General features: G+C 40.6%; 1 protein-coding gene and 1 pseudogene across 3 annotated transcripts in view; both read left to right on the top strand.

Annotated features, from left to right (window-relative positions):
* MTHFSD (methenyltetrahydrofolate synthetase domain containing) overlaps positions 1-25,709 on the top strand; it is a 601,324-nt gene that overhangs the window by 522,625 nt on the left and 52,990 nt on the right. The gene's annotated exons all lie outside the window — the stretch shown is intronic.
* The window catches only part of LOC122810451, a 3,315-nt pseudogene continuing 3,308 nt past the window's right edge, over positions 25,703-25,709 (top strand).

Here is a 25,709-nt window from a genome sequence, read left to right as displayed (position 1 = left end):
TAAGGCTCCTAGCGTGTAGCAGCATGACCTTGACATTTTGTTTAGAAGACTTTTTCACGTTGGTAATTTTGCCTTCATGACTTTGCCTAAAAATGGCACTATGGGTGAGGCAAGAGCCTTTGCCAGAAGCCCAGGGGAGACAGATGAAGGCCATCTCTGGCAAAGCATTGTGGTCTGTCAGTCATGTCCTCCCAGGCTGTCAGGTACTGGATCTCCTTGGAATGACACCAGAAACTAAGCCAGTTGTTAAAGTCAAGTCACTTTCTGTTTGCACTGAGGCATCATTCTGGGTGACGGTAGGATGCTGCTAAAGGCTAGGGACATACCTGCCTGGGGCACGTATTCATTGAGCTCAGTCATGTCTGTCTTCATATAGTCCAGAGAGGTACGTCTTAAGTCATTCACACCAGCATGGACTATGACAGAGTCATAACAGTACCTGTTGTTGAGAGACTTGAGTACTTGAGTGATACGGTGGATTCTAGTACCTGACAAGCAACTTAATGTGACTTTCTCTTTGTCTAGCCTGGTGAGAGGCACATCTGTGTGTCTCAGTATAGAGTCTCCTATTACCAGTATGTTGGGTTTGTGACTGGGCCTTAGATGCTGTGAGACACAGGCATGTGTACTATGTGTGCTGCTTGGTGCACTGGGTTGTAATGTGCGTGTATGCTTTTGCCCCAGAGGTCCCTTTTGTTTAGTTATGTTTTTGTTGAGAACCTCCACATCTGTAGGAATGTACTGTACAGGTATGGTTGGTGTTAGAGGTGTGGTGCTTGTGGTGTTTGTGCAGACAACCTTCTCAGTGCCAGATGTACTGGCTTGTGATTGAGACAGCAAGGATTCTAGGTTCTTAATGCAATTACTTCTCTCACATATTGTGTTCTTAGGTGGTAGAAGAGGGTTGTCCGTGTACATGAGACAGTTGTTACACTGTCTCAGGATGCCCATATCAACAAGATTAGCAGTAGAAACCACAGGAAATTGTCTCTCTATGGTTGTTGGAATCTGTGGAATAGAGTTAAAGGATGGTAGAGTGGTTAATGTCAGAATAGAGTACCTGTGCATGTGAGTAGGGCTGGATAAAATTACAGTAGTTGCAAGGGAGGGCATCAGTTACACAGGAGTGTTGGTAAGGAAAAAAATGCAACTGAGATACCTCGCAATGAGTTAAAATAACACAGCAGCAGTGCACAATTTGCAAACAAATGCAGCACCCTGCAAACACAGGGTATAATTACCAGAAAATATGGAAGAATCTAGAAGCTAGCCCTGCTCTTTCAACCAGTAACTCATGCTATTGACGGTCATGCAACCCTGTTAGTCCCACTGACAACAAAGACAAGACACTACCAGCAGAAGATGGCTGCCAGAAACACAGGAACTCAACAAGCAAAGCAGTCAGTCTTGGATAACAGCAGGCCTCTGTCCAGCCTATGCTACCTGACTAGAACACCGAAACCTCACAACAAATGCAGAGAAAAGCATAGAAAGAGCACTCGCAAACAGAAAATACAACTGTCAGTATGAAAAGCAGATTACAGTTAAGTAATTCAATAAAAATGCAATTTCAGTAATGGAACAATATCTAGCAATGAAAATACAGTTAAAATGGTATATAAAACAGTACAAAAATGCAGTGAAACAGTATAAAAAGCTTTATAACAGTGCAAAATATAGTAGATTAGCTGTATAGCGCAACTATAAGTGTTAAGTGCAATTCAGTGAAATAAATGTAAGAAAAAACGTATTCTGCTGTTAGAGCCTCAGGGATTTTCTGCTTTGTCACAGTGATGAATCACCACTACTCAGCCTGGTAAAAGCAATCACAGCCCCCTGCAGACACAGGGTTTAAATACCAGAAAAGATGGAAGAATCTAGAAGGTTGAATTACTACCTAGCCCTGCTACCCTGTGCTCTTTCAACCAATCACTCATACTAGAGAAGGTCAGGCAACCCTGTTACTCTCACTAACAGTGAAGACAAGACACTACCAGCAGAAGATGGCTGCCAGAAACACAGGAAACTCAACAAGCAAAGCAACAAGGCCAGGATAACAGCAGGACCTGACTAGAACACAGAAACCTCACAGAAAATGCACCAAAAACCACATAAAGAGCACTCAGAAACAGAAAATACAACTCTCAGTATGAAAACGCAGTTTACAGTTAAGTAATCAATAAAAATGCAATTACAGTAATGGAACACTAGCAATGAAAATACAGTTAAAACAGTATAAAACAGTAAAAAATGCAGCAAAAGAGTAAAAAAAAGCTTTATAACAGTGCAAAATGTAGTAGATTAGCTGTATAGCACAACTGTAAGTGTTAAGAAGTGCAATTCAATTAAATGAGACTCTGGAATTGCATTTAAAAATATAAAAAAGTATATAGAGTCCAAAAGTGGTGTTAAAAAATATAGGAAACCTCAATATATGATGAAATAAACATGCTTTTCCGTCTGTGGGTATGATTCTCTTTAAACTAGTTTATCAAGTTCACTACATGCATTCCACTTTAGATTCAGGATGCTGTTTTTAACCACAGACCTACAGGATGCCTGCAGGCACATCCCCATACAGAAAGTTTACAGTGACTTTCTTAGATTCCATGTGGAAAACTTTTGAAACCAGTTCACTTCCTTGCCATGTGACCTGGTATACTTACAGAATGTATAACTCCAGCATGTACTCACCTCAGAGTCATGACTCTTCTTAATTTAATCACCTGCTGCATTCAGACCATCTCCCTTCAGACCATACATCACAAACTTCAAGGGATCTGCTGAGCTGTATAACTTTAGGTATTTTTGTCAACAAGGGAAAGTCAGGCCTGTCTTCTTCCAAGACAAAGATTCTTTGACGCAATCAAATCCTCCTAATAACCTTAAATGTGGACAGCAAGGTGTAACCAGTGATGGGAGTTTTTCTTCACATTTCAGTACAGAAATGAGTAATAGTCCCGAGAACTCCAGGTACATACCATAATTTTCAGGATTGTTCTAAATTTTATTTTTATTTATTTGTCTGTCCATCTGTCTATCTACAGTATATGTCTATCCATCTGTCCTTTGTTGACTGGATTAGTCCCACTAGGTTAGTAGCGTATATTTTTCAGGAGAAACACAAGATGGTATTTATACTCTAGGGGAAATCTGGTCAGGCATTTATCAGTATCTGAGGAAGCTTGTGTAAGCAAATCTGGTTTATCTATCTTTTCCAGCTGCACATGGGAATGAAAGTTTGTTTTTTATCACACTAAATTGCTAATTTATTGGTTTTTTATGTGAGATACATTTTTCTGTGAACCTGGTATATGACATTATTCCGTGTGATATTTTTGAATGGGTATATATGTTAAATATCAAAAGTCAAAAAGTCCAAATAAACTTTATTGTTATTCAGAATCACACAAGTGCAAAAACTGAATGCAATTCCGTATCTCCGGACTCAAATGTGTAGGTGTCACATAGACTTAATACAACAAGACATTAATACATATATAACTACTTACTATATACCATAATGTTCTATCAGATAATTCTAGTATTGCACATAAATTAAACTCACTTTAGCATTTATTGTACAGTGACCTCTTTGCTTGCTTGAGTATTGCACAGTACTGAAGTAAGACATTGCATTGAGAATTTCCCAGAATGAAACATTCATGAGTACTGCACTCTGAGTTACAGACTAGCATTAGATACTGCACTGTAATAAGATATGTCATGGCCTTAATAGTACCCATGATGACCAGTGAATTGGCTTGACTTACTGAGCATTGCAATCATATTGGATTGAGACAGCCAGTCAGGTCATTGCACAGTTTGAGTCCGTCTTCCACACTGAACTGATGACCCAGATGGTCGGCATGGAATGTGATTGTTGCCAGAGTTCAGCAGTCTGATGGCATGTGAAGAAAATCTTTTTTTGCATGTATATGTTTGCAGATGACATTGTTATCTGTAGTGAGAGTTGGGAACAGGTGGAGGAGACCCTGGAGAGATGGAGATATGCTCTAGAGAGAAGAGGAATGAAGGTCAGCAAGACTAAGACAGAATATATATGTGTGAATAAGAGGGAGGATAGAGGAATGGTGAGGATGCCAGGAGTAGAGATAGTGAAGGTGGATGAGTTTAAATACTTGGGATCAGTAGTTCAGAGTAATGGTGAGTGTGGAAGAAAGGTGAAGAAGAAAGTACAGGCAGATTGGACTGGGTGGAGAAGAGTGTCAGGAGTGATTTGTGACAGACGAGTACCAGTAAGAGAGAAAGGGAAGGTCTACAAGAGGGTAGTGAGTCCAGCTATGTTATATGGGTTGGAGACAGTGGCACTGACAAAAAGGCAGGAGTTTGAGCTGGATGTGGCAGAGTTAAAGATGCTAAGATTTGGACTTGGTGTGATGAGGGTGGACAGGATTAGGAATACGTATATTAGAGGGTCAGCCCAGGTTGGAAAGTTTGGAGACAAAGCCAGAGAGTCAGGATTATGTTGGTTTGGACATATGCTGAGGAGGGATGCTGAGTATATTGGGAAAAAGATGCTAAGGATGAAGCTACCAGGTAACAGGAAAAGAGGAAGGCCTAAGATAAGGTTTATGGATGTGGTGAAAGAGGACATGCAGGTGGTTGGTGTGGCAGAGCAAAATGCAGAGGACAGGAAGAAATGGAAACAGATGATCCGCTGTGGTGACCCCTAACAGGAACAGCCGAAAGAAAATTATATATATATATATATATATATATATATACACACACACACACACACACACACACACACACACACACACACACACACACACACACACACACACAGAGCAGGGATGGTAGGCAGCTGCATATTATATATATATATATATATATATATATATATATATATATATATATATATATATGTTTCTGTGTATATATATATATATATATATATATATATAGAGAGAGAGAGAGTGGAAGATACATATATATTTTTATATATATATATATATATATATATATATATATTTTTATATATATATATATATATATATATATATATTGTTGAATTTAACATTTTTATCTTAAATGAAGACAAGACACTTCTTCCTCTCTTTCGGTGGTATTTATTACACACGTGTGGGAGCCTACTGGAAAGTACCAGGGAGACTCCCCGAACAAAGGAATGCATAAGCTTATATGCTGGTGATACTGCTGACAGTACAAAAATATAAACTAGACCAATTAAATTAGTTACAAGACAATTAACCAATCAATGGTTTACCCATAGGCTTAAAGCAGTTCATATTACTACATCTCTAGGCAGAGAAAGAAAATTGGATACACTTCCATATAAGGCACATTTCCTGCTTTCAAGCAGGCTCCTGTTTTTCTGTGCTTTCCACTATTCACAGTTTACTCAGAGTACACAGTACAACGTTCCTCTCAATGCATACGGATTGTCACGTACTCAATTTCATTAAACGCATACTTTGACCATTCATATTCCACAATCCCCCATTTGATGCTGTGTAAGCATCACCATTTAGTCGATCATACATTTGCCCTAAATCTAACATAACCATGTGGCTGGTTCCGTCAACATTGTCACACATTTTTATTTCATCATCCATATTCATAACTGCAGTCATATAGAACTTTGGCACCTTTTTAGTAGTCTTAAAAGACATTAATTTCAAAATCAATGCTTTGATTAAAAACACAGGAAGGAAAGCAATAAAAGCTAATACTGTGATTAATAAAATTAACTTCAATAGCCCACCTCCCCAACCTGAAAACAGGTTGGTTAACCATGCCCACGTGGAGTTATCAGCCTCCTTGGCCTTAGAGAGTTCAGAGACTCTCTGAGTGAGTTTGAGATGGCTTTCAATTTCGTGTTGATTGTCAGGAATAAATGTACAACACTCCTCCTGGTTTAAAGTGCAAGTTCCGCCTTTCGCCACTAGGGTGAAATCGAGAGCCATATGGTTTTGAAGGACTACAGCTCTCATGGCAGTCAGTTCATCAGTCACTAGTTCTAAAGCAGAAAATGTGGCATTGCTTAATACTTCAAGCAATTTATACAGTTTTCTCAATTCCCAAATTGATTTTACTGCTCCGTATGCTGGAATTATACCAGCCCATGATATGACATTATCACCCAAGTCCATATGAGATAGTCCTTTGGTGCCAGCATGAGCTAAGTCATGATGATAAATCCATGAAAGGTCAATTTGGCCCACCGGATTGGCAGGCTTTTTGACTTCTCGAACATTTCGAATTTTTCCTTGAGATAAAGCAGATGTATGTCGAATGGCTGGGACTAAATAACCTAAGAAACAGCTACCAAACCAATTTTCTGATAGCCATTTATAGGCTCTTCTACCACACACAAAGTAGCAATTTTCCACCTTAGTGGTGATATTACTATTTATATAACCTTGTTCAGAATGAAACACCTTCTTATCGATCAATCCTAGCTGTTGGTATAGAACGGAATTATTTCCTACCTCTTCGTATGTTTTATGCCTCAGTTCACAAAATGAATCATAAGTAGTGTTACAGTAGGAGGAGTTATTGTTACACCTGTAGGGAACTGTCACATTATAAAAACTCCATCCTACCTTAACTTTACCAAATTTCTGAAAAAACACAGTTCCATTTCGACGGTTAAACAGATGTAATGCTATCCTGTCTTTTGAAGTGACATTTGAAGTGTCATAGATCAGATTCATCCAGGTTTCATTAGCCCCTAAAGGGACTGTACTTAGCATCAATCCCCCATGAACAGTGGGTAAAGCATTACAGATCCAACAGTCAGAAACATTGAGGGATGATGCATAGGCAAATTTAATAGCTTGGTAGTTGTTGAAAGGTGGATGCCAAATAGCTCACTTGGTGTGATGCGTCGATGGAGCAGGAAATAAAAATGGCCACATTAAAAATAACAGTACAAAAAGAATGATTATCAAAATGGCTATCCAATATTTTTGTGGAAATGGTTGTTGAGTCTGCGGAGTGTCAGTAGTTTGGAGTTTTTCAAAAGGGTAAATGTTAGGCAACATCAGGTAGTGGAACAGTTCTACTTCGAGTACGAGTAGCAATGGGAGGAGAATCTGGAGTTGAAAAAGGTAAAGGTTGTTGATCTTTAGACGGCACAACTTTTTTGACATGGGAAATATGGATCCAAGTTGGAGATCCTTGCAGTCGCACAGCAGATGACGTCAGAAAAACCAGGAAGGGCCCCTTCCAGCGCCGGCTGGAGCGCTGTTTTCCTAGAGAAGGACTTAACGTAGACCCAATCCCCTGGTTGTAGGGCAGATGCCAGAAAAAGATCTGGAAGATGTTGAGCGGCTGCTACTTGTCAGTGATGAAACTGTAGGAAAGAAACAAGAGATTTGCAGTACAAAAGAATATCATTATCAAATGCATCATATTCAGAAAAGGGTGGTGGTGGTGTCATGGGCATATGCAAAGGGCAACCCATGAGAATTTCATGTGGAGAAAGACCCTTAGTAGGATGCGGTTGGGACCGCATAGAAAGTAAGGCTAGTGGTAAGGCCTGCACCCAAGTTAGGCCTGTTTATGAAGTGACTTTAGCAAGTCTAGTTTTGAAAGTCTGGTTCATGCGTTCAGTAATACCTGATGCCTGTGGTCTGTACGGACAATGAAATCTTGAAAGTAATGCCTAGCATTGTACACAATGATTCAACTAACTTAGCAGTAAAATGCGTCCCAAGATCAGAGTATATTTGACAAGGAACACCAAAACGAAGTATCAATTCATAACACAATTTTTTTTCAACTGAAATAGCATCATTTTTAACACATGGGTAGGCTTCTAACCACCCCGAAAAAATATCGACAGTAGTCAAAACATATCTAAAACGAGTACAAGGTGGGAGTTCAATAAAGTCCCACTGTAAAGCACAAAATGGTCCCATTAGTTTTGGCACCGGTTGAGCAGGAGCCAGAGTGCCCTTTGAAATGTTATGCTGTAAACAAATGGAGCACATGCTCAAGAAATGTTGCACAGAAGCAGAAAGTCCTGGGGCAAACCAATCCTTCTGGATTTGTTTGATTAATACCCTGACATGAGCTGGCAAATGATATGCTTTTATAAGAGAATTTAACATAGATATAGGGCAAATTAATCTGCCATCAGGATGTTGCCAAACTGAATCAGAGTGTTGGAAACAACTGTGGGCCAGCCCTGTTTTTCTTTCTGATTCCGATGCTTCACTTTGTAAAGCTTTCAAAACAGTAGTGTCAAAAGTAATCGTTTGTAAGATAGGCTGCAGAAATTGTCTCTTAATAGCATCTGAAAGAGCAGCTTGCTTGGCAGCCCAGTCAGCCAAATTGTTTCCCTTAGCTACTAGGGAGTCATTAGACTGGTGAACTGCACACTTGACAACAGCAATTTTTGGAAGGTAATAATAAATCCTGTAAGAGGTGATCAATATACAGGTAATTTTTAATTGGTGCCCCAGAGGATGTCAAAAACCCCCTTTCCTTCCATAAGGTACCAGAATCATGAACAACACCATGGGTGTAACGTGAATCAGTATAAATAGTAACAGATCTGTCTTTGGCCATTTTACATGCATGCGAAAGTGCTACTAGTTCCGTGGCTTGTGCAGAAGTGCCAGGTGGTAATTATCCAGTTTGTAAAACTGTAGATAGCGAGCAGACTGACCATGCAGCCTGGAGTTCGCCAAGATTATTTTGTAAACAGGATCCATCTTCAAAAAGAACTAAATCAGGATTAAGCAAAGGAACATCTTGTAAATCCAACCTAGGAGAAAGAACAGTGTTAACTACGAGCACACAGTCATGTGGTTCGCTCTTGTCACTGGTTGGAATGAAGCAGGGTTTAGCGGTGGGCAATGTGTAATTTGAACAGCAGGATTAGTTAATAAACTTAATTCATATTTAGTGAGGCGAGCATTAGAAAGATACTGTGTTTTTTTTTATAAAAGTAACGCTTGCACCGCATGAGGTACTGCTAGTATAGTGTCATGTCCTAATGTCAATGGTGCTGCCATATTGATTAAAACAGCAGCGGCTGCCACTGCTTGTAAACAGGGTGGATAGCCAGAAGCAATAGGGTCTAACTGAGTGCTGTAATATGTTATAGGTCGATAGCCTCCTGTGCACGCTTGCGCCAACAGGCCCAGGGCAGTTTTATTTCTTTGACAACAGAAGAAAACAAAGGGTTTAGAATAATCTGGGAGCCCCAGAGCAGGTGGGTTTACTAGTGCCGTTTTAATAGCCTGAAAGGAGTTTTTATGTTCAGGGGACCAAGGCAGAAAGTCTGTGACCTCCTTTTTTAGAAGCTGTAACAGAGGGGCCGAAATTTTTGAAAAATTGGGCACCCACTGCCGAGGAATCCCCTGAGTTGTCTCTGAGTTACAGGGCGGGGGGCAGTCTGGATGGAGGTAATTCTACTTGGAAGTATTTGACATGAACCCATAGAAATGGTGTCCCAGGTATTGTACCTTTTCTTGACAGAACTGCAGTTTAGATTTATTTACCTTAAAACCTCATTTGGCTAAAAACTTTAAAACTAAAAGTGAGTCGTCAGTACAAGAGTTGGTATCTTGCGAAGCTATAAGAATATCATCTACATATTGGACCAATACTGAACGTGGCGGTAACTGTAAATTCTGCAGCTGTCTGTGCATCTCTCTACAGAATAGGGTTGGAGATTCTACATATCCTTGGGGTAGTCTGGTCCAAATATACTGTTGGCCCTTATAAGTAAATGCAAACAAATACTGACTATCTGAATGTACTGGGATAGAGAAGAAAGCTGATGAGATATCTTTAACCATAAAACAACATGCTGTGGGTGGGATACAGCTTAAAATCGTAGCTGGGTTTGGTACTATTGGAAAAACAGGCAAGACAGCCTTATTGACTTCCCACAAGTCTTGCACAAATCTGTAAGCTTGTTTACCAGGTTTCTTTACTGGTAGAATTGGAGTATTACATGGACTTGTTGTAGGTATTATAATTCCTTGTTGTACTAAGGCAGAAATGGGGGCAATACCAGATGTGGCTTCTACTGTCAAAGAGTACTGTGGTACCCAAGGTAACTTTGCTCTGGGTTTTAAAGTTATTTTGACAGGAGTGGCTGAAATCAGAAACCCAACATCATTATCATGAGTGGTCCATAGATGAGAGGGTAATGAATTTAGGTGCTTATTCTTATCGAGGTCAGATTGCATACACATTGTCTGCAGAGTGACATTTTCATCTAAAGTAGCCAAAATACTATCTTGTTTATCTGAAGGTACTTGTAAATATACTCCTTCAGCAATGCAGAAGATGGTTGCTCCCATCTTACAGAGCAAATCTCTTCCCAATAAATTTAAAGGTGCTGAGGGTCCTACTAAAAATGCATGATTGTCTTGTAAAGGTCCCAAAGTTACTGGGACTGGGATGGTTTCAGAATATTCAATGAGAATGCCAGAGACACCTGCCCCTCTAGTTATGTTATTAGAGAGGGGGACATTTATTGCTGCTTCGCCAGCTAACATAGATTTGGATGCCCCAGTGTCAATCAAAAATGGGTACGGTTTATTTTTGACAAGTAACATAACATGTGGTCCATCTTGATCCACAGGGATGAAGGGGCACAATTGCTGTTGTCTGTGTTCAGGGAACCTTCATTGTGATGGCTGTTGATTGGATGGAGTCCAATTAGAATTCCACTGAGGTGACGTATCAGTGGGTGGGGCAGGTTGCTCAGCCAGATACGGACATTCATTTCTCCAATGGCTTACTTGGCCACAATTGAAACACTCCATCTGATTATTATAGCTTTGGGGTGTGGCTGATTGATTTTCCTGCCAGTTTTGTCTATTTTGGTTTCCAGCCCCTTGGCGTCCACCTTTCCCCTGTCCTCGTCTTCCCCGTTCACGCTGCCCGAAGGCAGTACACATCTGAATCTGCGCTTTGACTAATTTTTCCTGTAAATCTTTTTTTTCCTGTGCTAAGTGATCGGAGAGGTATTGTACTTGGGTGACTAATTCATGCAGTCCAAGACTAGGCCAGTTTAAACATACTTCTTTTAGCTTATCCCGTACTGGTGGGCGTAACCCACCTACGAAAGCAGCCGACAATCAACTCTGTGCCGGCCCTTCGGTGGGTTCTGGGTATCCAGAGTAAGCCTCAAAGTCTTCAGTGAGATGATTTAAATACTCATCCACAGGTCCGTCTTCTTTTTGAAGAACTGACTTAATTTTGGACCAGTTGGGTGTGGGTGGAACTATCACTGTAATGGCATCTACTATTCGCTGTCTGACCGCTTTGAACCCATTATCTCCTTGTGCACCATGTTTTGGAATCGGAGTAGGGACATTAGCATGGTCCCAAATCCGTTTCATCAGATCAGCCGGTATGGCATATAGAAGAACTGCCCTGACTTCTTCTCTTGTAGGATTTTGTAAACAAATATGTCCTGCCAGCACACACTGGAACTTAGCTGGATTAGTACGAATGGGCGGTAACGATTTGGTAATGGCTTGAAAATCAACTGCCAACCACGCCCTAGGTACTACAATGGTCGGTGGTTCCTGTGCACTTCTAGCATGGGCTCCCTAGTAACTCCCTCAAAGGTAACAATCTGTCGTTGTCTGACGACTCCGATTCTGAATCTGGATTAAATTTATCTGGCCCAAAATACCCAACCCCACTGTCAATTATAGTGGGGAACTGGCCAAAATGCCTTCATCGGTGTAAAGGTCGCTTCCCTTTTCCTTTGTGATAAGGTTTAGCTCTAAAATACATTACTGCCTTTGCTTCTTTATGAGTCTTACTACGAGTTTTTGGTCCCTTTTTCCTATCGCTCGTTTCTGGATCAGATTCACTAGAGTGAATGTCCGCAGCTTGTTCCCTTTCTCTTGGGGTGGAATCCTTAGTGGTGGAGTCTGGCTGCTGTGCTTCCACTCCTTGTTGAGTGAGGGGGGGCTGATACTGCGGGGGTGCAATCGGTGGTGCAGTCGGTGGTAGGGGGAGCCAGGCATTATCATCTTCTGACGATTCAATTATCTGCAATTTAGCTAATTCCTTTGCAGGATAAAGCCCCTTAAAGGGTGGATCCTTCAAGCATTTACCGTTTACTGCATCTAAATTACTAGCAGTTTGTTGTAATTCCCTCAACTGCTCTTTTAATTTCTGCTGATTATTTTTTAAACTACTAATAACCGAATCCTTTTCTCTTTCTTTTGCCTCTATCATCCAGTCATTAAATGCTGCCCAGCACAACCCTGGTATTCTTCTCCTTTTTTACTTTAACTTTCCTTGGAGATTGAGCAAAATATTTTTATTAAAACTACCATTTTCTGGAAAAGCGAGTTTACCATCACCCTCAATGAGGGTGACCCACTGACTTATAAACATACAACTGTCCCGGGACACACGAAAATACATATAACCAGCTGGTGTACCTCTTTCTGGCTTTTTTATGGTTCCCACACTCACTCCCATTTTCACACAATAAGCTATAGTGTATTTTACAGATGTAGCTGTGAAGTTTTGAAAATGTCGTTTTCCCCACTCTCGTATCTCCTTTCACTCTTATGTCTCCAGTTTTCGTTTTAACCCACTCTCATACTGCACAATCAATAGCAAAAAAAAATGCATGCCACTTACCTCAAAACAACTGAATGAGAGGAATTATTAAATTTCTATAAAATTATCAATACCAAATTTTAAAGCAGGCAAGTACAAGGAAATAAAAGAAACACTGCCAGAACAGAAAATTCTGTCATGGGCCCTTTTACTAGCAGTACTTCGTTTAATCCCCAACTACCGTAGCTGTTGTCATTTCAGATCCGAGTAAACGGCACCAATTGTTGCATTTAACATTTTTATCTTAAATGAAGATAAGACACTTCTTCCTCTCTTTCGGTGGTATTTATTACACACGTGTGGGAGCCTCATGGAAAGTACCAGGGAGACTCCCTGAACAAAGGAATGCATAAGCTTATATGCTGGTGATACTGCTGACAGTACAAAAATATAAACTAGACCAATTAAAATAGTACAAAAGACAATTAACCAATCAGTGGTTTACCCATAGGCTTGAAGCAGTTCACATTATTATATCTCTAGGCAGAGAAAGAAAATCGGATACACTTCCATATAAGGCACAGTTCCTGCTTTCAAGCAGGCTCCTGTTTTTCAGTGCTTTCCACTATTCACATTTTACTCAGAGTTCACAGTACAACATTCATCTCAGTGCATACGGATTGCCACATACTCAGTTTCATTAAACACATACTTTGACCATTCATATTCTACAATATATATATATATATATATATATATATATATATATATATATATATATATATAGATATATATATATATAGAGACAGATAGATATAGATATATAGATATATAGATGTAGCTATACATAGATACATTTTTTCCATCTTTTAGCTCCTCATAATGTTTTGAAAAGGATCATTCATACGACTCTTACACAGCTTGTGTTTCTTCTGTCTGGTACTTGAATTTTTTTATTGAAAATCCAACTCTACCTCCTTTTGAGCCTTTTGGTTCAACATGTTAAGTCTGCTGTCACTTCCTTTGTTGGGAATTTTACACTAAATTTGTTCTGTATGATATTATTGTAACATCAACTCTTTGATAGTTTTTCAGTAGTATTTGCCTTTATGGCAGTGAGTACATGCTTCTGCTGTAATTTAAGCTGTGTTTGAGTGTATCTGTGTCGTAGTGCCTTTGCAGCTTAGATGCTCAGGAGAACAGTCCATGTATCTTGAAAAGTAAGCTAGTTTGCCCAACCTTTTCACTGATAGCAGAGGATTGTTTCTGGAATCCCACTTTTTTTTTTTTAATTCCCTCTCCACTTATCCCTGCATTCTGCATCACACTATCTCCAGCTTCAGGCAGCTTACTGTTCCCTAACCTTGAATCCCCATACAGTTCCTTCCTATCAGGGTCCTCATGGACATGACCATTTTTCAGGTGGGTCATCCATCTCCTTAGGAGGTTGTCTTTGTGATAACTCGGTATTAGTTACAGGGAATGATAGATTCATGGAGAGTTGCTAGCATGAAACCTGGAGCCACAAAATGCGTAGCTGGTTAGTCAAGGTCCTTGACTGTGGGTAAGGTTCTGTATCTTGGAACGGACTCTGCCACTGTTCCAGCTCGTACCGTCCAAAAACTCTTGAGCTTAGCTCTATCCAGAATGCTCCTCTCAAGATTACCTCAGATTGAGTTTCAGTAAGATAGTGACAGACAGGAAATAGAGCAGAGACCATATCTGTCTTCATAAAGGAATAATCCGGTCTGTTGTGATAGATCTGTTCCACCAAGAAGCCGAAAAGGCAGAGAAAAGGAGGGTGGGGATGTCAAGGATAAGTGAAGATCGGCAACACAGATGGAACGTTATGGTAAGACATAACTATTTTTTCTGATGTTGTCAGTCTTCACTTAATCATTGACTATGGGGCAGAGTCCCCAGCTGCCTAAATCTTGGGAGGTCTCATAAAAGTATATTGTTGAGCACCATCAAACCAAATGATGCTCATCCCCTGGAGACCAGATCCAACTTGTAATGAGTAATAAAGGTATGTGGGGATGCCCATGTAGCCGCTACACATATATCATCTAAAGAGGCTTTGGCATGAAAGACTGTGGAAGCTGCTATTGCTCTCGTAGAATGTGCCTGCACAGATCCCGGCAGCTGCACTTTTCTTTTGTTGTAGATGAAGGTTATGCCGTCCTTAAGCCATCCAGCCAAAGTAGACTTAGAAACTGGTTTGCCTAGAGAAGTAGAAGGGAACAACACAAACAACTAGTCATATTTTCTGAATTATTTTGTTCTGTGAAGGTAAAAATGCAATTGTCTGTGAACATCTAGCAAATGCAGACAATACTCACCTTTATTTGAAAACTTGGGAAAAAATACTGGAAGGTGTATAGTCTGATTGATGTTAGTGTCAGACACTACTTTTGGTAAAAATGAGGGATTTGTTCGTAAAGATACCCTGAACTTATAAAAAATTAGGTAAGGAGGCTTGCAAGATAAGGCCTGTAACTCAGATATTCTCCTCGCAGAAGTAATTGCAACCAAAAAGGAGGTTTCCAGGATAAATACTTCAAATCACAATTTGCAGATGGTTAAAATGGTTGAGTAATTGGAGAATATAGCACCAGATTCAAATCCCATGGTGTAGATGAGTCTTTGTATGGAGGTCTAAGCAATAAGGTTCCTTTAAAAAAGGCTTTACAAAGTTTGTGTGACATTAGAGCTGCATCATTTAGACCATTATTAAAATTTGAAATTGCAGCTAGATGAACCCATATAGTTGAGGAGGACATCCCTTAATCAAAAAGTGAGGCTAAAAATTCCAAAACCTTGTGAAGTGGTGCCGAGTATGTGTCAAGATTGTTGTCTGTAGCCCATTTTTTAAATTTTTGCCATTTGCTGCTGTATAAATGTCTAGTTGAAGGTTTGTGGGAGGCTAGAACAACTCTTTGAACTGGGGCAGAACGGCTGGTATGAGTGGCAATTATTGGAACTGGAGAAGCCATGCCGTGAGCTTGTGATTTTGACAGTTTGGATGAATGAGTGCCTCTGGATGGGACAGTAGGTCTGGAGCTGTGTCCAGAGTCCATGGTTTCTGGATTAAGTGAGGACACAGAAAGGGAAACCATATCTGTCAAGGGCAGAATGGAGCAATGAGAATTATGCTGTTCTTCGACTTGATGGCTTTCTTCAAAAACTGGGAAATGGGAGGAATTGGGGGAAATGCATACAGTACACTGGGGGGACCAATCGTGAAGGAGAGCATCTCTCAGTGACTCCCCTGGAGGGGGGATCAGGGTAAAATAGCTGCTGCACTTGTTGTTCAGGGGGATACAAAGAAGTCACACAGCAGGACTGACCCCATTGGTGGAATATCCTTTCAACCACCAAAGGATTGAGAGACCACTCGTGAGGCATCAGGATGCTCCTGCTCAATTTCTCTGCAATCACATTAGAGCTCCCGGAATATTCATTGCAGTTAGAAAGCGGACAGATGAAATTTGCCCATTGCCATACTCTGGGAGCTTCTCAACAAAGAGGGTAAGAGCTGGTTTCCCTTGTTTGTTGATGTGCCAAACCACTGACATGTTGTCTGTTTGTATTGCAATCGTTCCCGAGTGGAGGGTTTCTTGGAATGCTTGCAACACCAGGAGCACTGCCCTCATCTCTAGAACATTGATGTGCAAATTGGCCTCTAACTGTGACCAAGTGCCTTAGACTGTCTTTTCCAGATAAGACCTCCCCCCACTCCATCCTGGATGCGTCTGTGGTCACTATGGCTTGGGGTTGAGAAGGGACAAAGGGATGGCCTGATAGAATGTCGTTGGAATGGAGCCACCAACTCGGGTCTTTTCTGCACAAATTGGTGATCCGAACTTGATGGGACATTGGTCATCTCAGTAATGACCATTGGTATGCCAGCAGCCATTGTCAAATTTGCATGTAATATCTCGCAAGGGGAACTAACATGATGGTGGCCATCATAAATCCTAGAGACTGTAATACCAGCCTTTCAGTCACTGTTCTGGGTGACTTGTGATTTTATTCTCTGAAGTCTTTCTTAGGGTAGAAATATAATACAGGTGTTTGTATCTAACACTGCTCCTATGCACTCTAGATGTTGTGTTGGTTCTAGATGTGTTTTTTGTAATTCACAGTTATCCCCAGTGAGCAGCAAGTTTGAAGGACGTAGTTTGCTTGTAGCAGTAGATACTTGGTGGATGCGGTAATGAGCGACTCGTCTAAGTATGGAAACACCCAGAATCCTTGCAGACTAAAGTGAACTGCGACCACTGTAATACATTTGGTGAACACCCTGGGGCTGTGGTAAGACCAAAGGGCATGGCTCTGAACTGATAATGACTGGCTCCCTGCTGTAAGCACAGACATCTTCTGGAGCGCTTGTCTATTTTTATGTGATAATATCCATCCTGAAGATCTGTTGAGCACATCCAATCATCTTTCCCTAAAAACGGGAGAATAGACAGAACTGTGACTGTCCAGAATTTGGTATGTTGAACTGATTTATTCAAAATGCTGACATCCAAAATTAGTCTCCAGTCCCCCATTTTTTTGGCACTAAAAAGAATCTTGAGTAAATCCTGGATCCTATCTGGTCTGGTGGGAATGCTTGGATGGCTGTTTTGTCTCGCAGTTTTTGAATCTCTATAACTTCTGCATCCCTTTGACTGGGGGGAATGTCCAGGATTCTCTTTGGTTGTTTGGGTAGTTTCGAGAAGGGAATATTGTAACCTCTGGTTATGATCTTCTGTACCAAATTGTCAATTGTTGGATAGCCAGGTAGTTAGGTGCAGGGAAAGTCGTCCCCCAGACTGCCTGCAGAGGACAGCAGTTGGGCCTCCATTCAGCAGTGCTGAAAGGGATTGCCAGGGAAAGAATCCCTGCAACCTTGATTTTGCGGGCCACCACTGCCTCAAGCGCAGCATCTTCCATTATAATTCCCCCTGTGCCCCGGAGGGAATCACTGTCACGTGAGTCCTGGAAAGGCCCTTAGGACTTTTTGAACTACAGCTTGTCACTCCTCTGTTTTTTTTTGAATAGGGCTGTTGATTAGTGGAAAAGCATACTCCCATTACAGAAAGTGTCTTTCCAACTTTCTCACATCTAGCAAGGCTTTAGGGCCAAAAAGGGATGTTCACTCAAAAGGAGCACTGACAAAAGAAGGCTAAAATGGCTCCGCAAACTCACATAAGCGCATCCAGATGTGTCACCTCTGAGCTACATCAGAACCAGCTGCCCTAGTTGTCCCTTCAGCTGCATGTGCAATTAGCCTCACAGACAAATTACAGAAGGAATCAAGAGTTGCCAGTTGGGAAGCTACTTTATTCTGAACTTCCTCAGCTATGGTTCCTGTTAGTGTCTGATGGCTCCTTTATCAGATCTTTTTGAAGCCTGGAGAAATGTGCCATAAAGTTCAAGGACCTAAGCAGGAAGGTATGCATATACATACTTCCCGAATCTATCCATTGTCCTAGAGTTCTTATTTGGAGAATGGATAGTAGGACTTTCATCAGCAATTCCTTTTTGGTGGCAGACGCAATCACCATGGCATCCACTGGCACCCCTTTAACCCAATGCTGCTGATCCACGGGAGTTGACAGTATATGATCTGGTCTTTTAGGGATTGGTTCAATGGAATCAGGAATGTTCCAAGCCCACTGCCCATTTAGCTTAATTAGATTGTCAGCGGGTGGAGAGATCCAAGCAGTAGATGGTTGAGTGTAGAAAGCCTCTAGGTATGCTGACTCCTCAAAGGAAGGTTGTTGTGAAGTCCAGTCACCCCTCTGTTTAAGGATCTCTGGAATGTCACCAAAAGGGACATCTTCTGAGGATGCCTTTGGGGGACGTTCTCCTTGTAAGTCAGTATCTTCAGTACAAGACTCTTCAGGGGGAGTCCAAGTGCTTCCTCTTGCAACTTCTCTTCTGGGCCACCTCCTCTGTGGGACTGGCCAGGGAAGTATCTGAAGCGGACATAACCACCACAGTTGCATCCTGAGGCTTCTTTGCCTGCTGTCCCGGGTCAGATGCTGGTGGTAGCTCAGGGCAAAAAGAAGGACCAAGGTGTTCTGATGAGAGAAGGATCGACTGTGAGCTCGTAGAGGACAAAGCCGTCTCCATGGGCCAGAAAGCAGGCTCCCCCCCCTATAGAGGAATGAGAGCCAGGAATAGAAACACACTCCTTTGAAACCATGGTCCTATCCTGCACTGAGGTAACCACTCCTGAGCTTGAAGCCAAAGTCAAACCTACGTGTGCCAAAACCCCAAGAAGCATAAATGGCAAAAAACAGGTGTGGATCCACACTACCACACTACTTAAAGCGACAAATGAGATCTAAGATAATCGTGAAAGGAGCATTCTGGGTAGATCTAAGTTCGAGAGTTTTTGGAAGGTACAAGCTGGAATAACGGCCAAGTCGGTTCTGAGATATGGAACCGAACCCACAGTCTAGGATTAAGTGAAGATTAACATCATCAGATTTAGTCTTACTGTTGAACTTTCAACGTTTACTCTGCGACCCTCGGGTCATAACATAGCCTTCTGTGTGTAAATCTCTACCCACTGTCCTAACATAGTCATTTCTTTAGCTGATGTCATTTATTTTTTTTTTCAGTACTACTGAATGTTGCAAGGATTTATCATTATTGTCTACCGTTTTCATGGATAAACAGTGAGAACTGTAACTGCATAAACTGTCACTAAAAATATTGAATTGATCTTTTTATGGTATATAGTACTGTCTTTAATTCAGCTCACTGAGCTAGCCTGTAATCTGATAAACTGCAATTTCTGCATGAAGTATATACAATCTTAAACCATTTACGTAGACCTATTTATTGCTAGAGATGAAATGATCTGATTGTGGAAGTTTACTTGTCTGTGCTTTATACAAGTGTGTGACGTTTATTTATATAGTATGTACATTTACTCGAGTTGACCTGATCTAATTCTGGAACTTTACTTGTCTGCCCTTTATACAAGTATAACATAGGAGTTGAACCAGTAGCTTTAATGATGCATAATGCACTTTTTTTTGCATGGGATCTAAACTTTTGAATGTGCTGTCACTTCTAAAATGTAGCACTGACTTCACATTTTATATTCTGTAAGCTAGCAAAACATCATTTAATATTTGTGAATGTTTTTGTGTGTCTGTATCAAGATAATATTTATGCATTGCAACACTTTACTATCATAATACAAAGGTCTTAATGTCTGAAAAAATTAATTTGCCAAATATGTAACTGTAAACCCATTAACCTGACCATCATTTTTGGTATACCCTACACAACATGTGCGTACTGTTGCCCTTTTTCACACTGGCCACTCCCAGTAAGTCTTTCTGAGCACTTCAGCTGTGTCAACTGAACTGGAATTTATTTTATCTTTAACCCGCAAATCTGCATGCTCCTGTTGTAACCAACTCTTCAAATTTTGTACATTTGCACAATCTACTGCATGCAAATTCTTACAAGTGTCATCTATGTGTACTACTGTATATTCTGTAGTATTTTTATTTTTCAATAAAATGTTACTGAAGTCTAAATGTAACTCTGATGACATGTCCATACCTAGTACGGAGCTATCACTCTTTGAACTGTTAACTGCTGTAATCTTTTAACTTTTATCCTGACAAAACTGTGTTTGTGTCCTCTAGTAGAAATATATTTGTAGCTGAAATTGACTTGTCTGTATTAATCAGTAGATTATTCCATGATTTATTTTCTGTAAGCAGTGAAATATTCCCTGGGATTCAACAAACTTCCATGCAGTAATAGCTTATTCCTGCACGGATGGGGCTGTTCCCATACAGCACAGCAGAGCGCTATGCATATTCATGAAGGTGTGCTGCTGTGCTACTAAACAGACATGTTTCTGTGTATGAGTGCAGAGGGTATGTCTGAGAGCAGTGCTCTCACAATACACATGCCCCCTGCAAACCAGAATTGCCATTCTGCAATTTAAAACGATCGAGAATGCTTGTAACACCCCCAACATGTCCGGGTAAGAAATCTGGGCAAAGTCATAAGGGACAATTGTCCCTACCAAGGCAAAAGTTGAAAGAATAACAGATGTAGCATAAGCACATAGCACACACCTCCCAACCCATCAGAGTAAGGAATGTGGACAAAGCCATAAGGGGTAATCGTCCCACAAAGCAGAAAGTTGATAGAATAACAAATTCAGCATTAGCAGGGATGTTCTGAAGGGTACAAATAATAAAACACAAGAAGTACATTTTTTTATTACATGCAATAAAGTTTAAGCGTAGCTGCGCAGTTGTGCCCGTTGCTTAGCTACACTTAATCAAGCTTAAACAGCACAAGAACTTAAATAGCAGGAGACATCCAACATAAGCAGTACTGCAATAGTGTAGTGGTTAGAGCATACGCTTTGCAAGCAGCTATTCCCAGTTCAATCCCCAATGTAACCAATTTGCATTTTACATATGAAAGCAGTACATAAACATTTTTTTTTATAATTAGCTACTAAATAACATAGATGTGTTAACCAGAGTACTGTAGTAGGTCCAGATGTGAGGTGTCAGTTTAATAAAGTTGTGAAACTTCCATATAAACACAAGTGCCCCATGCAGTATAGTCACACATGAATAAATGTAATGAAAGCACAATGGGGGATGTCAGGGACAGTAAACAAATATATAATATGTAAAGAATGATGAATCAATCCCATACAGCAGATAGTCTATAAAATATAAAGTAAGCAATGCTAAGCATTGCACATCTCTGCATACCAGGTGTAAGCATTGTGTAAATATGACTGCTAAGCTGTGAGTAGTACAGCTAAGTGAATTTGCCCATTGGTAAGCAGTGTTGAACCTGCCATTTTAAGCATTGCCAACCGTAGATAAGCAGGTTTGCCTGTAGCTTAGCTTAGCTCAGCATATTCAAAACCATCCAGTCACAGCAAAGGGTGGGAAATCCGCCATATTTAAACCCTGCAGGCAGGAATACAGCTCATAACTGGTTGCAGCTTCCTACTGTAGGCAGCATGGCAGGTGTTGGTGAGGGCATGCGCTTCCAGGTGCAGCACTGGGGCATACAGAAGTCTAAGGTCATGGTAGGACTCCTGGTAAAAAATAAAATGACGAGACTGCTGCAGGGCGAATACCAGGGCTCCCAATATAAAGCGGAAGCCTGGGACCATCTCACCTGTGATCTCACCAGTGCCACTGGTATCCCTCGGACGGGTGAGCAGGTCTGGCACCACTATGCCAACTTGAAGCTGAGGAAGAGGGAGCTCTTGGACGAGTGGGTCCAAGAAGCAAGGCAAAGGGGTGATGTCCCAGCAGTGTGTAAGTATTCATATCAATAACTGTTTAGCAAAGTCCAGCCTGTGTATGTGATGGATAGGTATGCCTAAATATTTCTCTATTCCCTTTATAGCTTCAGCTGAGCCGGCTGTGAATCAGGAAGCCCATGCCAGTATGTTGCAAAGGCTGCATCGCGAGGCTGGTGAGTAACAATCCTGCTTGTAGTAGTCACACCAAATAAATATAAAGTAGTAGAAAGTCACCTGGCAGTATAAAAACTGTGTATGGGTTGCACTGAATAAACCAGACAATATGACAGTAATAGTCCCATATAGGTGATATTTAAATAAAACCATAACTGCCTGGCAGTAAAGTTCTAAATCCTGGACTGGTTGTGTTTTCTCTGGTATTGTATGGCATTTAGTGTTGCATTCTCTGAATAGTAATGTTGTGTTAACCACGGTTACCCACACTGTGCTACATAAAAAATATGTCTAGGAATGTCTGTATAAGACTGTTGTAAATACAAGGTCAGATTGTACAACCAAGAGAGACTTAGCCAGAAAACACTGAAGGAACAGACAGCAGTTTCTAAATAGCTCACTCTGATGAAACACAAATCGTTGTATTTTTAGCACACACAGCCATGATTCAAATCATGGGAGCGGTAGTAAGCTGTATGCATAGTCATATCTCTCAACTGTACAGATTTTCGGAGAATGTCCAGATAATTGGCTCATATTTTTGGCCTGTTCCTATCTCTCCCTGGCAAATCACTGGGATGATCTCAGAATTGTAGTCACTAAATAATGACATACATTTGAGTTTCAGACTTCTAATCCTTCAGAAAACGTATATTAAAATAAATCATGTTACTGTAGCAACTCTCTAAGTTTATAAGAGCAATGTTCAAAATATGTCCCTATTTGTACCCCCATGTTGTCAAGCTTTGTCCAGAGTTTGTGCATTAAGAGATTGAGAGGTATGTAGCATAATTTTAACTAGGAATCTGGGAATATGTGTAGAAACAGCCAGGTAGTGTTAACAAACATTCCCCCCACAGGTCTACCAGGTAAGAGAAGTAGAATTTAGCTATAAGACAGTTGAAGTATGCACTGTGTACAAACATACCACTGCCCAAACCATGACCATAGGGTATTGTAATAATACATGTAGAGTAATTAGATCAATGATGATTAAAGTTGTGAGTACTGCAAGGATATACAAGTTGTTAATTGACATCCCCCATATCTGCAACAATAGTCTTCTTCTTCTCTTTTGGCTGTTCCCGTTAGGGTTAGCCACAGTGGATCATCTGTTTCCATTTCTTCCTGTTCTCTGCATATCGCTCTGTCATACCAACCACCTGCATGTCCTCTCTCACCACATCCATAAACCTTATCTTAGGCCTTCCTCTTTTCCTCTTACCTGGCAGCTCCATCCTTAGCATCCTTTTCCCAATATACCCATCATCCTTCCTCAGCACATGTCCAAACCAACGCAATCTCGCCTCTCTGACTTTGTCTCCAAACCGGCCAACCTGAGCTGACCCTCTAATATACTGATTCCTAATACTGTCCATCCTTGTTGCAGCTTCCCACTGTAGGCAGCATGGCAGGTGTTGGTGAGTCTTAACATCTTTAACACTGCCACTTCCAGCTCTGCCTCCTCCCTTTTTGTCAGTGCCACCGTCTCCAACCCATACAACATAGCTGGTCTCACTACCCTCTTGTAGACCTTCCCTTTCACTCTTACTGGTACCCGTCTGTCACAAATCACTCCTGACTCTCTTCTCCACCCATTCCACCCTGCCTGTACTCTCTTCTTCACCTGTCTTCCACACTCACCATTACTCGGAACTGTTGATCCCAAGTACTTAAACTCATCCACCTTCCCCATCTCTACTCCCTGCATCCTCACCATTCATATATCCCCCCTCTCATTCACACACACATATTCTGTCTTAGTCCTGCTGACCTTCATTCCTCTTCTCTCTAGAGCATATCTCCAGCTCTTCAGGGTCTCCTCAACCTCGTCCCTACTCTCACTACAGATCACAATGTCATATGCAAACATCATAGTCCATGGGGCCTCCTGTCTGATCTCGTCTGTCAACCTGTCCATCACCATTGCAAATAAGAAAGGGCTCAGAGCTGATCCTTGATGTAATCCCACATCCACCTAAAAAACTGTTTATTCAGCGCTTTCATCCGCCAAATGGCTGGACTTCCTCAGAATGCAAACCTGACACTGAACAAACATATAAATACCCACCCAATTGAAGTCAGTAGCACCAAATAATAAATTCATTGAATAATTGATGTTTGATGCATAAAGACAAAATTAAAGTGAAATGCCTAATGCTTATAAAAATAAATACAAAAATGAAAACATACACAATATATGGCCTATGCATGTTAAATATTTCTTATGAACCATAAAAAATATATGTATAAATACATGTATATATAATAAATTAAATATATAAAGCACCTAAATGCATATAAAAATACATACATGAGCAGTACACATAAAAACCATATTATACAAAAAATGTATAAGAATATAAATGTTTAAAATTGTTTAAATGGCAAACATAGATTTAAGCTTGAGGAGACTAGCAATGGAAATGACATCACTGAGGCCTGGAGAACGTGCAGCATTACACCGAAGCTGCCATCTAAGCTCCATGGAATTCAAGAAAAATATCACGGGGACCACCTCTAGGGTCAATATCAACATTATCTAAAACAGAAAATTTAAATGAATGCAAAGGAAAACCTTTTATATGTCTATAGAGGGCATTTCGCTCATCCTTTTTACTAATGTCATAGTAATGCTGATAAATCCTGTACCCAAACTGTCTGATGGTTTTGCCAATGTAAAAACAAGTACACTGTTGGCACAAAGCAACATAAAAATGCCCTTACTATCACAATTGAATCTCTTCTTGTGCTTGATTTTACCATAACCATGTACAAAGCATTCAGTACCCTCAAGAATAAACTTGCACTGAAAACAGTGACCGTATTTATTTACTCTACCTGTATGTATAATGGACACGATTCCTTCAGTCATAGTTTTAAAACAGGTATCTTTTTGATAAACCACCGATGGTCTTTCACCAAGTTTGTTAAAAATATTCACATCACATCTGAAAATCTCCCAAAATGTATTAATGATGCACTTGATTTCCCTGTATTGTAAATTAAATGGCAAAATCAAGGCCTTACCATGAGACAAGTTGGTAGATACCAAACCAGAATCAACAGGATTAACAACTTCAACTAGGGACTTACCAAGAAGGGGAATATAAAACCCAGATGATCTCTTCCCTGTGACTTCAGTAAAGATTTCTGTTAAAAAATCCTCAGGATAACCCTTCCTCAAAAACATGTCAAATAGCTTACTGCATTCCTCTAAAAATAAACTTTCTTGACTAACCATCCTGGCCAATCTGACACATTGGCCTTTAACAATGGCCCTCTTTTTATGGATAGGATGCCAACTCTGGAAATGCAGGTAAGAATTTGAAAAAGTGGGTTTCCTGTATAATGTGCAATCAAAATTACCTGATTCCCTGTTCTTGGAAAGAGTGACATCCAAAAAATTGACCTGTGTGGCATCAACTGACATTGTAAGCCTTAAAAAATCTGTAGAAGAATTGATGAATTCAAAAAAGGCTTCAAGTCTTTCCTTAGTGTCAGCCCAGAAAATAATGATGTCATCAGTAAAGCATTTATATAAACACCGACTATCCTTGAACTCAGAAGGAAAAATAAAATTAGTTTCCCAAAAGGCCGTAACTATGTTGGCAAATACAGGTGCACAATCTGCACCCATGGCAACACCCTGGATTTGCTTGAATAAATGGCCCTC

Source organism: Protopterus annectens, chromosome 8.part1, assembly GCF_019279795.1.
Source record: "Protopterus annectens isolate FY-2018-M chromosome 8.part1, PAN1.0, whole genome shotgun sequence".
NCBI classification, from domain to species: Eukaryota; Metazoa; Chordata; order Ceratodontiformes; family Protopteridae; genus Protopterus; species Protopterus annectens.
Note: the sequence above shows the minus strand (reverse complement) of the source record. Positions and strands in the feature narration are given on the sequence as shown.